The sequence below is a fragment of the Nannospalax galili genome, unplaced genomic scaffold (genome assembly GCF_000622305.1).
Source record: "Nannospalax galili isolate Female #2095 unplaced genomic scaffold, S.galili_v1.0 scaffold368, whole genome shotgun sequence".
Lineage (NCBI taxonomy): Eukaryota > Metazoa > Chordata > Mammalia > Rodentia > Spalacidae > Nannospalax > Nannospalax galili.
In genome coordinates this window covers 1272355-1285561 of record NW_008359963.1, presented here as the reverse complement: position 1 = coordinate 1285561, position 13207 = coordinate 1272355, and the positions used below count along the sequence as shown (strand labels likewise).

Here is a 13207-nt window from a genome sequence, read left to right as displayed (position 1 = left end):
GGTGGGGGTGGTATTGCGGGGGGGAGAACTGGAAGTTGTCTGGGGTTCGTGAGCCCGGGCGGGGGAGGGTTGGTGTGCAAAGCCCTTGTCCCCGGTTCTGTAGCAGGCTGTGTTGCATTGCAGCAGTAGCTGCTTTTTTTCTCCTTTGAAATCAATAAAACGGTGTGTGTGTGTGTGTCTGTGTGTGTGTGTGTTTTTCAGACCCAAAGGTAAGAGTGTGTGTGTGTGTGTGTGTGTGTGCGTGTGTGTTTCTCAGACAAAAATCAAAGGTAAGAATTGGATATACAGAGGTGAAATAGGTTTGGATTGAAACGGTGGAACATATGGTGTGATAGGTTTCCTTTATGTGCCTCCAGTTGACCGGGATGTGGCGTGTCATTCATTGGACAACCCCCACCCCCACCCCCAAGTCTTCCCCAAGCTTGTTTTGTGTCCATAACCTTCTCTTTTCGGATTGGTGCAAGACTTCATGAGAAATGGGACTTGGTAGACTGAAGGCTGGTCCATTTTGCATTATCATTCTTAAAGGCCTTCCTTTTAGGTTAAATAATTGTGGATAAAGTAAATTACTCCATTTCTGTCTCCTGAAAGAGATAGGCTTACATTACAGTTTGTTTGGATTTGAATCTCCTTTGTGTTAAAGATTAATGGGCAACCGTTGCCAAGACCTTTATAATGTAATACAGTGAGATTTCAGTGATAATGATCCACAAATTTCTTCGCTCTGGCAAGAAAATGTCATGTCATTGGAGTTTTTTTTTCCTCAATTTAAGTTGTTTCCTTTTAAACTTGAGTTTTCATTTTTTTTTTATCAGAGGTGAACACATTACCATTTCGCTTTTAAATCTGTTTTATGTTGTGTTTTCACTTAAGCTTACTATGAGTTATATCATCCCCCCTCCCCGATTTCAAGTTACAGGTCTTTATTTATGACAGCCTTAAATTTTTCCTTAATGCTGTCTTAAATGACTCCTTTTCCTTGGCGATTTCACACAAGCCATTTTCAAATGTTTAAAAAGTAATTATGGCATACAAACCAGAAACCATAATTAATCTTTGTAAAGTATGACTTGGATAACTTCAGTTATATTTTTATATATTTTTTTCAAGCTCCTAGTGTCCTTGAAAATATAGGAACTGTTACAAAATATACTATTGATTTCTGCTTTAGTGACTTAATGCTATTGTGGTCTTACAGAACAGAAGTTAATAGTTTTTTTTCAAACTTCAGCTAAATTTATCCTAACATTAATGCAAAATAATGAAAGCAACATATTTTAGAATAAAATCAATAATCTCTAATTCAAAGATTATGAACAAAATAAAGTTTGGGACACTCAGTAAAATTTAATAGTATATATTGTAGTCAAGCTGTCTCAGGTAAATTATGTCTACACTTAACAGTTCTAGTAAGATGTAACTTTTTTTTTTTTTAAGCTGTTTTGTTACTTCCTTCCTATGTACACTGCTGTTTTTCCAGTAGCATAATGTGGAGCATCCTACCCAGGTCTGAACAGTTTGTTTAAGTAGTCTACAGTAATTCTTTGTAGGCTGATTTTGAATCATTTAAGAGCAGAAAAGAGGATCAGCTTTTCACTTTGAAGGGCTTTGGATTATTTGGTAGGTGGTTTGTGCATCTTGAGTGTGAAGAGTTGCTTAGACAGCTGAGAAAGTGGGGTGGTTGGTTATGAGGTAAAAGAGTCTGCTGGAAGCAAAATTGGGGTATTTTGGTGTTTAAGAAAGTACTTTCCAAAAAAAAAGTACTTTCATAATTGTTTAGTCTCCATGATGCTTTTAAATGCCATAAGGCATAAATGTTAGCCTTTTCATGGAATGCTTTTTAGTTATGTGAAGGATAGTTCTGATGCTTTAAAGGCCATCAGGAAGGAGGAATGTTGGGTAAGCATTTCCATTTAAGTTGGCTAGAACTCTGAAGAAATGACAGTGTTGAGTATTTGTGACACGATTTCCCTGGTGCTTTAATTTTAGGAATAGCAGGCTCATTGTCACATGGTATAATCTATACAGAAGGGAACTGAATGGTATTTTACATTCCTGAAACAGTCATAAGACACTCTACACATGTAAAATGCTGCATATAGGTTAAATTTTGCTTAGAGATGAGCATTAAACAATGAAGAGATCGGTTATGCACACAGGACAGTGGAAGAGTTGAGACAAAAAAGCCCCCAAAACCAAAACAGCTGATACTTGATTCCCATTAAGGTTTTTGGTTCTATTTTTCACTTACGTAGTGTTTCAAAAGTATAAGAAGATGCTTTGTAATGGAAGGAATATGTATGTGTTAATAAAATGATTGCGTCTTTTTAACACTAGTTGATCTCAAAATTTAATCTTTTTTTTTTTTATAGAAAGAGGAGCCTGTCATAGCTAAAATAGCTTGTTGCCTGTAGTCTGATCCCTAAGAGCTCAGAAAATTTTGAATTGGCATTTTTGTGTCCATATTGTATAGTCTAGGCTTCCGCTAGCTACTCAGACTTTCTCATGTAAGAAAAGCATAGTGGGGTTGTGAGGATTTGTCCAAAGCCACTTACTAGCTGGGTAACCTTGAGCTAAGCATGCATAGACATACCTACACACAACACACACAGACATATACACACATAAAATCTGTGTGTGTGTGTGGTGTGTTTATATAGGTGCATATATTTGTTTGCTTTTTTTTTTTTTTTTTGGACAGGGTCCCCTTAGTCCTACCCTGCCTGGAAGTCACTGTGTGGACCAGGCTGGCCTCAGTCTTGCATAGATCCACTGCCTCTGGGCTGGGATTAAAGGCACATGCCACCACACCTGGCATTTGTTTTTTGAGACAAGTTCTTAGGTATTCTAGGCTAGCCTCAGACTGGCTGTGTAACTGAGGGTGCCCTTAATTCTGATCCTCCTGCCTCTACCTCCAGTGCTGGGATACAGATTTATGACATCATGCCCAGTCCTGTGCAGTGTTGGGAATTGAACCCAGGGCTTCCTATGCATTAAGTATTCTGCCAGCTGAATGCATCCCTAGCCCCAGTATACATAGAGGTAATACTGGGATTGAGAATCAAATAGTAAAAGGTGCTTCATGTGCTTCTTTTATTTTGAGGTCCACTTCTATTTTAGACAGTTGTGTAAAACTTTGGGGCAGTTTGCTTTATCTTTGGACCTTATTTAATTCAAGGGCACATAGGTTATATTTTCTTACATACTTCAATGGATAATGGCTAATATGCAGATAAGAGCATTGTACATTTCTGCATTTGATGGGGAAGAATGCCAAGATTCATTAATAATGTGTACTTGGGACATGGGTCCAGAGAGTGGTTCCAGGAATGCTACTTCTCTAAGCAACTGTGATCTAGACCAGCTTTATTCTATAGGTAAGGAAACTGTTCTTTTAACTTTTCTCCATATGTTTAAGTTTAGTCTTTGAAGAATTTCTTGTGATTTTGCTGCCTTCATTTATGGTAAAGATAAATTTAATACACATTTTAGAGTGGTACAGTAAAGAGACAGAATATTCAGCTTATATACACTGACTTGTTAATTGAGTAGATTGGTAAAAGAGATAATCCTATTATTTTACAAGATTGTAATATCAAGTTATATATTCATGAAAGGATATAAATAGTCTGCTCTCATGGGTCTCCATTTATACATGCAGTTGTTGGATGTGTGACTTTTCCACGGATTTTTTTTTTTTATTAGTACGAGCTACATCTTCGTTGTTTTTGAATGTCAGCATTATAGGTATTTATTAAATGAATAACTCTTGACTATGAGTGTGCATACGTAAATAAAATTTACTTCAGTATTCAAGGTTTTAGGTACCTTATTAATTAAATTGGAATAAGCAAAGTAGGCAGCATCATTTATCTAGTAAAAAAAATTACATTTATGGTTTTAATAATTTATCCTTTAATAATTTAATAATAGAAAGGTGTGATCATGTAATTTGCAAACACCCAGTCTTTATTATGAGAGTAAAGAAATATTTAGAAAAAGTAATGTCAATTTTCATGCAGTTGTAGATGAAAACAAGCTCTCATTATCTTTTTTTTTCCTACTCCTTCTTTGAAACTAGTGGGTAGATTTAAGAAGTAAAAGTTAAAGACAGACTCTGAGTTGAAGAGGAACCTTATGGATACCCCTCCAAATAGGAACTTAGGAACTTTGCTTTACAGGAAACATGAAGAGTGAATAATCTTCTTGTGACACCGTCTGAGAAGTCCTTGACTTGTCTTTATTTTTTTGTAGTTCAAATACTATTTCCCAAGTCATACTACTAGTCACACATTCTTCATTTTTATAGTCAAGTGTATCAGTGCAGTACTTGGAAAATACTATATTCATATGTGTTTGACTTTGATGTTCTCTTTTAGAATCTTACATACTAACAGCAACAGTCACCTCTTTGGAGTGTTTGTAACATTCTAGAAGCTATATGGGCACAGCTTTGGTAGGATGTAGTATACAATTTGCAGATATTAAGATTAATAAAATTTCTTAATCAGAAACCATCCCAGCTAACTATAAGATGGATGTAGAATTCATTTCTTACTCCTTAACAAAGCTCAGAAGTACCCAAGCTTCAGATTCAGGTTTGTCCTTCTCTAGAGCCCTCTAGAGGGCATCATATTTGCTTAACTTCATCAGTAAATACTAAGTAGATGGAATAATCTGTGTTTTAGTGTCTAATCAAAGAACTCAAATGTATGTTTGTGTGTCTCTGGTTTTGCTTACTTGTACTGGACTACCTGCGTTTTTGTTTCTCAGTGCTTGATTTTCAGTGTGTTGGTCCATTATATTCATGGGGGAAGATGTATGCGTTATTTCAGGCTGCTGGCATGACAAAATACCATAGACTGAGTAGCTTAAATAGGAACTTATTTTCTCACAGCGGAGGTAGAAGTAGGGTCTGGTGAGGACTCTTCCTTGCTTGTGAAAGACTGCCTTCTCATCTTCACCTGGTAGGGGGAGAATGGGCTTGGGAGGGCTGGCTAGAGGTTTTTCTCCCTCCTCCTTCCAAAGCCACCAATCTCATGGGCTTTAGGACTCCATCTGTATAATCTTAGTTAGCCACAGTTAACCTCCTAGGAGTCCTGTCTCCAAATGTAGTCACGTGGTGGGCTAGGAAATCAGCATATAAATGGGAGAACAAAACTGAGTCTGTATAGCAGAACATGTTTCTGTGTTAGTGGGGAAAAAAGTAATCTCTGAATGCTTCCAACATTCATAGATAGGCTTTGTTTTATGTAACTGTAGAAATAATTTACTAAAGAAGATACGTATGTATGGGGTGAGTCAGTCAATACATGTAAGTGACATATTTTTTAGAAATATCTTTATACTAGGAAGCTTCCATTTTAGAATTCTAACATACAACTTTCCCAAAGAACCTTTTTGTTGTGAACAATGTATGTGTATCTAAGAGCTGAGTAAATAATGTGCCATAGAAACAGCATGGTTTAGGGTAAAGAGTATGTAGGCTTTGAAGTCAACTCTGGGTTCAAATTCTGATTTTGACATTTACTAACTGATTTAAAATTTTTTTTTAATTTGAATTTATTCTGTAAAATGGAAATACACTCTGTCTTTCAGAGTTGTTGGGAAAATTAAATAAGATTCAGGCATAACACTTGGCACACAAATAGGCTTGATAAGACTAAATCCCCTATTTCTACGACAGTCTAACATCTCTTAAGTTTATGTTAAGACTTTGAAAAGCCATGTAAAATAATGCAGCTACTTTAGAAGAGTTTGGAAGTTTCTCAGAAATTTAAATTTAGAGTTGTTGTGTGATTCAGTAATTTTTCACTAATAGATACATAAGAAAAATGAAAACATATCTACCTAAAAACTTGTGCACAAATGTTCATGACACCATTATAATAGTCACAAAGTAGAAGCAACCTAAACATCCTTCAGTTGATAAATGAATAATCAAAATGTGGTGTACCCATACAATGAAACAATATTTGACCATCAGAAAAGAGTAAAGTACTGATATATTCTGCTGTGGATGGAAACATGCTAAGAGAAGAAAGCTAGAACCAAAAAGGCCACATTCCAAAATGTGCAGAATAGGTACATCAACATAGAAAATGTTTGAATTCCTGCCAGCAATGAGGGAGGAATGGGAGGTGACTTCTGTTAGGAGTATGTATGTGTTTTCTGATGTGATGAAAATATTCTGAAATTAGTGGTGTTGATGTACATCCTTGTGTGTATATTAAAAGCCACTGGGTTTTACACCTTGAAGAGGTAAATTTTATGGCATATGAGTTATAACTCAGCTCCTCTCAGCCCTTGAATTATTTGTTTAAATTTTTATTTTTTTTTTTTACTAAAATAGGCAATAACAAAAGAGAATCTCATTTTCTATTACTCCTTGATATTTTTATTACTTTGGATTAATAATTGGCATCATGTTTTCTAAAGAAGACAAATTGAAGACAAAACACTGGGCCTTCCTCTCTGGGGAGCCGACTAGGTGAGAGTGCTGAGAGGTGCCTTTGAGAGGCCTCGCAAATGTTAGAGCCTTATCTTCCTGCTAAGTTCATAGTGCTTAGTAGCCTTGTTAAAAATAACAGGCATGTGAGATGGCTCAGTGAGTTACAGTGCCTGTGACCAAGCTTGATAACCTGAGGTTGATCCCTGGGACCCACATGGGGGAAGGACAGAACCAAATCCTGCCTGTTCTCCTCTTGCTTCCACATGTGTACTGTGGCATACCCCCCCTCCAACCTCTACAAAATAAATAAATAAAAGGGCTGGATAGCTGGTGCGGCTGTTAAAGGCTCAGGCTCATAACCCCGCCCCCCCCAAATATATATATATATATATAAAACATTTATTTTTTATTTTATGTGTATGCGTATATTGAGACTTTCAGATCCCCTGGAACTAGAGTTACAGACAGTTGTTAGCTGCCATGTGGGTGCTGGGGTTTGAACCTGGGTCTTCTGTAAGAACAGTGTTCTTAACCGCTGAGCCATCTTTCCAGCCCTAACAAAAATATTTTTAATAACTCGTACTAAGCTAGTGGCACATGCCTTTAATCCCAGCACTTGGGAGGCAGAGGCAGGAAGATCTCCATGAGATCAAGGCCAGTCAGGTCTACATTGTGAGTTCCAAGCCAGCTATGGCTACAGGGAGACTATTTCAAAAGACCAAAAATAAATAAAACAAAAACTTGTTCTAAAGCAGTAAAGAATGATTGGGGGGCTGAAGGGATGGCTAAGTGGTTAAGAGCACTTGACTTCTCTTCCAGAAAACCTGGTTCAGTTTCCGACACTCCACATGGCAGCTAACAGCCATCTTTAACTCTATTTCCAGGGGATCCGATACCCTCTTCTGACTTCCCCAGGTACCAGGCACATGTGATGCTTTAGCATGCAGGCAAAACACTCATACACATAAAAAAAATGACTAAGGCCACCAATAAAACATGATGACACAAATCCATAGAATCTTTAGAAAATTTAGTCTAGGTGGTGTTTTATTTTATTTTTTTTATTTATTATTTTTATTTACGTGTGTGCATGTATTGCTTGCATGTAGGTAAGTGCATCTGTGTTATGCAATGCCCGTGGAAGACAGAAGAGGCTGTCAGATCCCCTGGACCTGGAGTTACAGACAGTGGTTAGCTGCCATGTGGGTACTGGGATTTGAACCCAGGTCTTCTGCAAGAACAGTCAGTGTTCTTAACCGCTTAGCCATCTCTCTAGCCCCTAGGTGGTGTTTTCATAGAGCCTGTTTACTGTAATCTCAGATACCAATGAGAGTTTTATCTTTTGGGAATAAGATAGCTGTGATGACATTTTAAAATGAACTGAGTACTTTTCCAGTGGTAAATGCCTGCTGGAACATCTGATCTTGGTAATATATGATGATGCAAATTCAAAATGACTGCCCTTGACTGTTCTTTAGAAGCTCTCTACTTCCTGTCCCTTTTGGTATCTGTGTCATACTTGTCAGCTTGATGGGGAGAAACTTTATAAAAAGAACTCTAGAACATAAGTAAAATGAATAGCTCTTTAGGTCAAATCTCAAGGGAGTTCAGATTGCTCATTCTACAGTTCAGTGAAGGGATCTTTCTGTGAGGGTTTTATCATTATTAAATATTCAGTTTGTCTTCAATCCTGACCATGTTCCCCCTCCCCCAGTTCTTACTTTGTGTTAGGTTGCTGTTGTAAGCAAAGTTGCAACAATTTAACTTTTCAATATTTCAAAATTTATGAACCTTAAATGTTCATTTAAAAGTTACATTTATTTCTTTATAGTCTTAATAATTGTAGTACTTTTAGAAAGTGAATAAATTACTATTCAAATAAATGGTGATTTTTCTAAATTACTTTTTTCTTCCATTATAAAATTCCATTATAAAATAGTACAGAATTTACACATGCTTTAGGAAGTATATAAAGTGTTAAAAACCCAGCTCCAAACTACGTAGAATTTTGTGTATGTGTGATGTTCTTGTTTGTGTGTATGACTATACATGTGTATGAGTGCCATGGTTACTTTCTATTGCTATGATTAAACACTGACCAAAACCAACTTGGGGAGTAAAGGATGTATTGCATCTTAACACTTTTCAAGGCACAACCCATCTATAAGGGAAGTCAGGCAGAAACTCAGGGCAGGAACCTGGAGACAGGAACTGAACCATTGAGGAGTGCTACTTGCTGGCTTGCTCCCCCTGTCTTGCTCAGCTACTTTTCTTACACAGCCCAGGCCCACCTGCCCAGGCATTGTATGACCCACAGTGGGCAGGGCCCTCCTGCATCAATCAGCAATTTAAAAAATGCCTCATATGTGTATGCATGTATTGCCTGTGTGTAGGTAAGTGCACTCGTGTAGTGCAGTGCCCACAGAGGACAAAAGAGGCTGTCAGATCCCCTGGAACTGGAGTTATGGACATTGTTAGCTGCCATATGGGTGCTGGGATTCGAACCCAGGTCTTTTACAAGAACAACCAGTGTTCTTAACTGCTGAGCCATCTCTCCAGCCCCCACAAAATAGTATTTACTTTTTTTTTTGTTCTTTTAAATATATGTTTTTATTTTATTTTATTTTATTTTATTTTATTTTATTTTATGAGTGCATTGCCTGCATGTGTAATGCTTGTGGAGGTCAGAAAAGGGCGTCAGACCCCTGGAACCGGAGTTACTGACGGTTACCGCCATATGGGTGTTGGGAATCAAACCTGGATTCTCTGCAAGAACAGCCAGTGCTTTTAACCCCTAAACCAACTTTCCAGCCCTCTTTTTTGTTTTTTGTTTTTGAGGTAGGGTCTCATGTAACTCAGGCTGGCCTTGAACTCCCAGTCCATCTGCTTCTACCTCCAAAGTGTTGGAATTAACAGGCAGGTACCACTGTTCTTGACTTTTTTAATCTTTTTTCATATCCAATTGATATTATCCCAGACCCACCTTTATTTCTATGTGTCTTACACTATTCAAATCTGGGCTGCTGTTAAATCATTCGGACAGTTAACGTTAACTCATTTTCACTCTTGACTCTCATTCCCCATTCATCAGTCAGAACTATCTTAAAGCGGAAGCCCGATATTATTCCCCTCTTACAGCCTTCGGTGGCATTTTAGAATAAAACTCAATGATCAGAATTATTAAGATAATTTCGGATTTGATTTTTGTCTTCTTAGGCCAGCGTAGGCCTCTGTGAGTGTGTAATGAGCATTTGAGGGAACAGTAATTGAAACAGAATTGCCAGATTAAAGGAATTACTACTTTTTATATGTGTGGCCAGTTAGTTCATTAGATGGAGTTCCAGTTTCCTCAGATTCTAACCAAATCAGCAGTATCAGCCTTTTTCGCCTTTGCCAGTCTGATAGGAAAAGATGTCACCTCATTGATTCAGTTTGTTTCTTTGGTTACTGGTATGGTTGAGTATCTCTTTATGTGTTTAAGTATCTTAGTTTTGAATGAATATCTGTTCGTGTGCTATTTTCCCAATGAGATTAGTTTTTCTTACAATGATTCATACTTAGGATAGTCTTTTATAGTACATACCCATTTTAACATTTATCTACTAGTGTTTAACAAACCACTTCAAAACCTAGCACACTGTGTATTGGTTAGCTGGCAGCACTTCTGTCTTCCAGGACTGCTGCATTTTTCATTCACTTAGCTGTGTTCTAGCTGGCCTTTCATCTCTGTGGTGTGATAAAACTGACCTAAAGCAACTCATGAGAGGAAAAGACTTATTTTGGCTTACGGGTTCTATAGTTCATCATCTATAGTTCATCATCTAGTGAAGTCAGGACAGGAACTCGAGCAGGAAGTTGAAGCAGAAACCATGGAGAAATACTTCTTGCTGGTTCAACTCAGGCTCATGCTTTGTTAGCTTTCTTTCAGAGTCTGGAACCCCTTCCCAGGAAATGGTGCCACCCACAGCGGATGTTCCTCTTGCATTAGTTAACAATCAAGATAATCCCCTACAGACATGCACACAGGCTTGTCTGATCTAAACAGTTCCTCATTTGAGAGAACTCTAGGCTGTATCAAGTTGACAATTCAAGCTAATGAGGACAGCTGGTTTCATTGGACTCGCCTGCCTGCCTGCCTCTGCATCCACCAACCCTCATCCCATCTGTGAGGTAGTAATAGCATCTTTTTTGCCATGTGCTTAATTACAGAAGTTTTGAAATCTGTCAAATTAATCAGTAGTCCATCTTTATAGTTTCTGCCTTCGGTGCGTCATGCTTTCTCTAACCTAAAATTATATACATAGTCATCTACATCTTCTGTTACCTTTATGGTTTTGTTTATGTTTAAATTTAAGCCACCTGAAATTAATTTTGGTGTAAATGAAAGGTTAGTATCTATCAAATTTTACTCATTTGTAGCATTTACTTAATAATCCATCCTTTTCTACTGATTGGAAATACCATGCTTGTTGTGTACTGATTTCTGTTTGTGGATTCACTGGTTATCTAATTCTGTATTCTCCATCATTTTGGCTTTGTTCTTCTGTGGTGGGGGGCGGGGCCCGCTGTCTCAGGCATATGAGTTGTGATCCACCACTGCATCCCTCCAGTCTTCTCACTGTTGAATTACTAACTTTATGGTATACTTTAACCACAGTGAAGGAATTGCATTTTATTTTTCAAAATTTGGTAGACTTTTTTATATTTTTAGATTAGTTTGTCAAACCCAGTAAAAACAAGCTAAAGAAAGTTCTTTGCCCCTCAAATCTGTTGGAATTTTAATTAGAATTATGTGAAACTGATAGATTAATGTGATTGGGGAGAGTATTGGCCCTTTTATAATGCCATTTTCTGGTTTCCCCTTCATTTATTCAGGTCTTCTATTTTTTTTTTTAATTTTTTAAAAAATTTAATAACCACATGATTAGAAGAAGCATTTCATTACAGCTTTAACATATTCAGTAATATATTCCAAAGCAAGGATACATCTCTTTCAAAAGTGGCTGTAAATTTTTAGGTTCACAGTTGAATTAATACAATTATACAATATTGAACTCACTATAAACCCCAGGGAAGGTGCTGGTACCAGGAAACTGGAGGCTCTGCAGCCCAGGAAGCAAAGGGAGATGAGGGCGGGACGAGGCCCAGAGGGCTCCTGGGGACCAGGAAGGGTGCTGGCACCAGGATGCCCAGAGGCTATGCAGCCCCTCTATTTCATTTTTAGAAATTACAGCAATGTATTTAAGTTTGAGGTAGCATTTTTGTAAAAGATTTATTTTTATTTTATGTGTATGAGTGTTTGCCTGCATGTATATATGTGCACTACTTGTGTGCTTGACCTCTACACAGACCAGAAGAGGGAGTTGGATCCCCTGGAACTGGTTGTAAGCAACCGTGTGGGTGTTGGGAATCAAACCTGGGTCCTCTGCAAGAGCACAAGTGCTTTTAACTATTGGGCCATCTCTGCAGCCCTCGACTTAGCGTCTTAAAAACTCATTTTCTTTCTTTTTTGAGACAAGTTCTTATTGTGATTCTCAAGGCTGGTCTGAAATTCACTTGTAGCCAGGTTGGCCTCAAACTTGTTATCTTCCTTCTTTAGCCTCTCCAGTGCTGGGATTACAGGCATGAGCCACCATGCCTAACTTACTCTTTTAACCTTCCCCCCGACCCCAAAGACAGCCTCATGTATCCTAGGCTTGCTGTGAAGTGCAGGTTGACCTCAGACTTGAGACCCTCCTACTATAGACTCTAGAGTGCTGGTCCTATAGGCATGAGTTCTCTTTGTTTAATTTTTCTATAAAATGTGTGTACTTGGTGCTGGAGAGATGGCTCAGTGGTTAAGAGCACTGGCTGCTCTTGCAGAGGACCCAGGTTCAGTTCTTAACACCCACATGGTGGCTAGCAACCATCTATAACTCCAGTTCAGGGGATCTGATGTCCTCTTCTGGCTTCTGCCGGCACTACATGGCGCAGGTGCACTTACACAAGACATTTATACACATAAATAATAATAAAAATTTTAAAAAGCTGTGTACTTACATTTTAAGGCACAAATTGTTTAGAAAATTTTTCCTCTGCTAATTAACTTAATATTGGCATTTATATTCCCATTTTCTTGAGTTTTTTTTAAAAAATGTAGTAGCGAACTGTTATGGAATACTTACTGCCTAAAAACTTTACGTATGTGAACTCATTTAATACTCTTCCAGCAGCTAAAAGGTATGAATTATTGTTACCTCACTTTTGTAGAGGAAATGGAGACAGACAGAGTTAAGTGATTTTTTTTTTTTTTCCTTAGGCCATTTAATTGTTGAAATTGTTACCCTTCTGTGTCCAGAGCCCTTGGTTTTAACTAGTAAACACCTGGGTCTCTCTGTAACGGTAACTATTACTGAGCTACAGTTTTGAGTTTGAATATAACTCCTTGTGATTTCATATATGTGTCTTCATATTCTTAAAAAATTGGTACAAGAACAAGGTCATATAAAATGAATTAGCCTAGAACATTTCATAGATAGTGTATAGCAGGGATTGGGAGGAAAGGCTTTATTTGGGTTTAATCTTGAAAAGTGAAACAATTATGAAAACTTTTGTATTATGGTTTCAACTATGTTGTGTTGTTAGAATGTAAGAAGAGTGAATCAAGTGTTGGCTGCTTTAATTTATTTTTGCCTAATTTTCCTGACAAAATTGAAAAGTGTCATGAAATATATTTTTCATGGTATAGTATACTTTTCTAATGTAATAAATTCATTT

General features: G+C 37.5%; 1 protein-coding gene across 5 annotated transcripts in view; it reads left to right on the top strand.

Annotated features, from left to right (window-relative positions):
• Positions 1 to 13207, top strand: part of Enah (ENAH actin regulator) — a 134708-nt gene that overhangs the window by 582 nt on the left and 120919 nt on the right. The gene's annotated exons all lie outside the window — the stretch shown is intronic.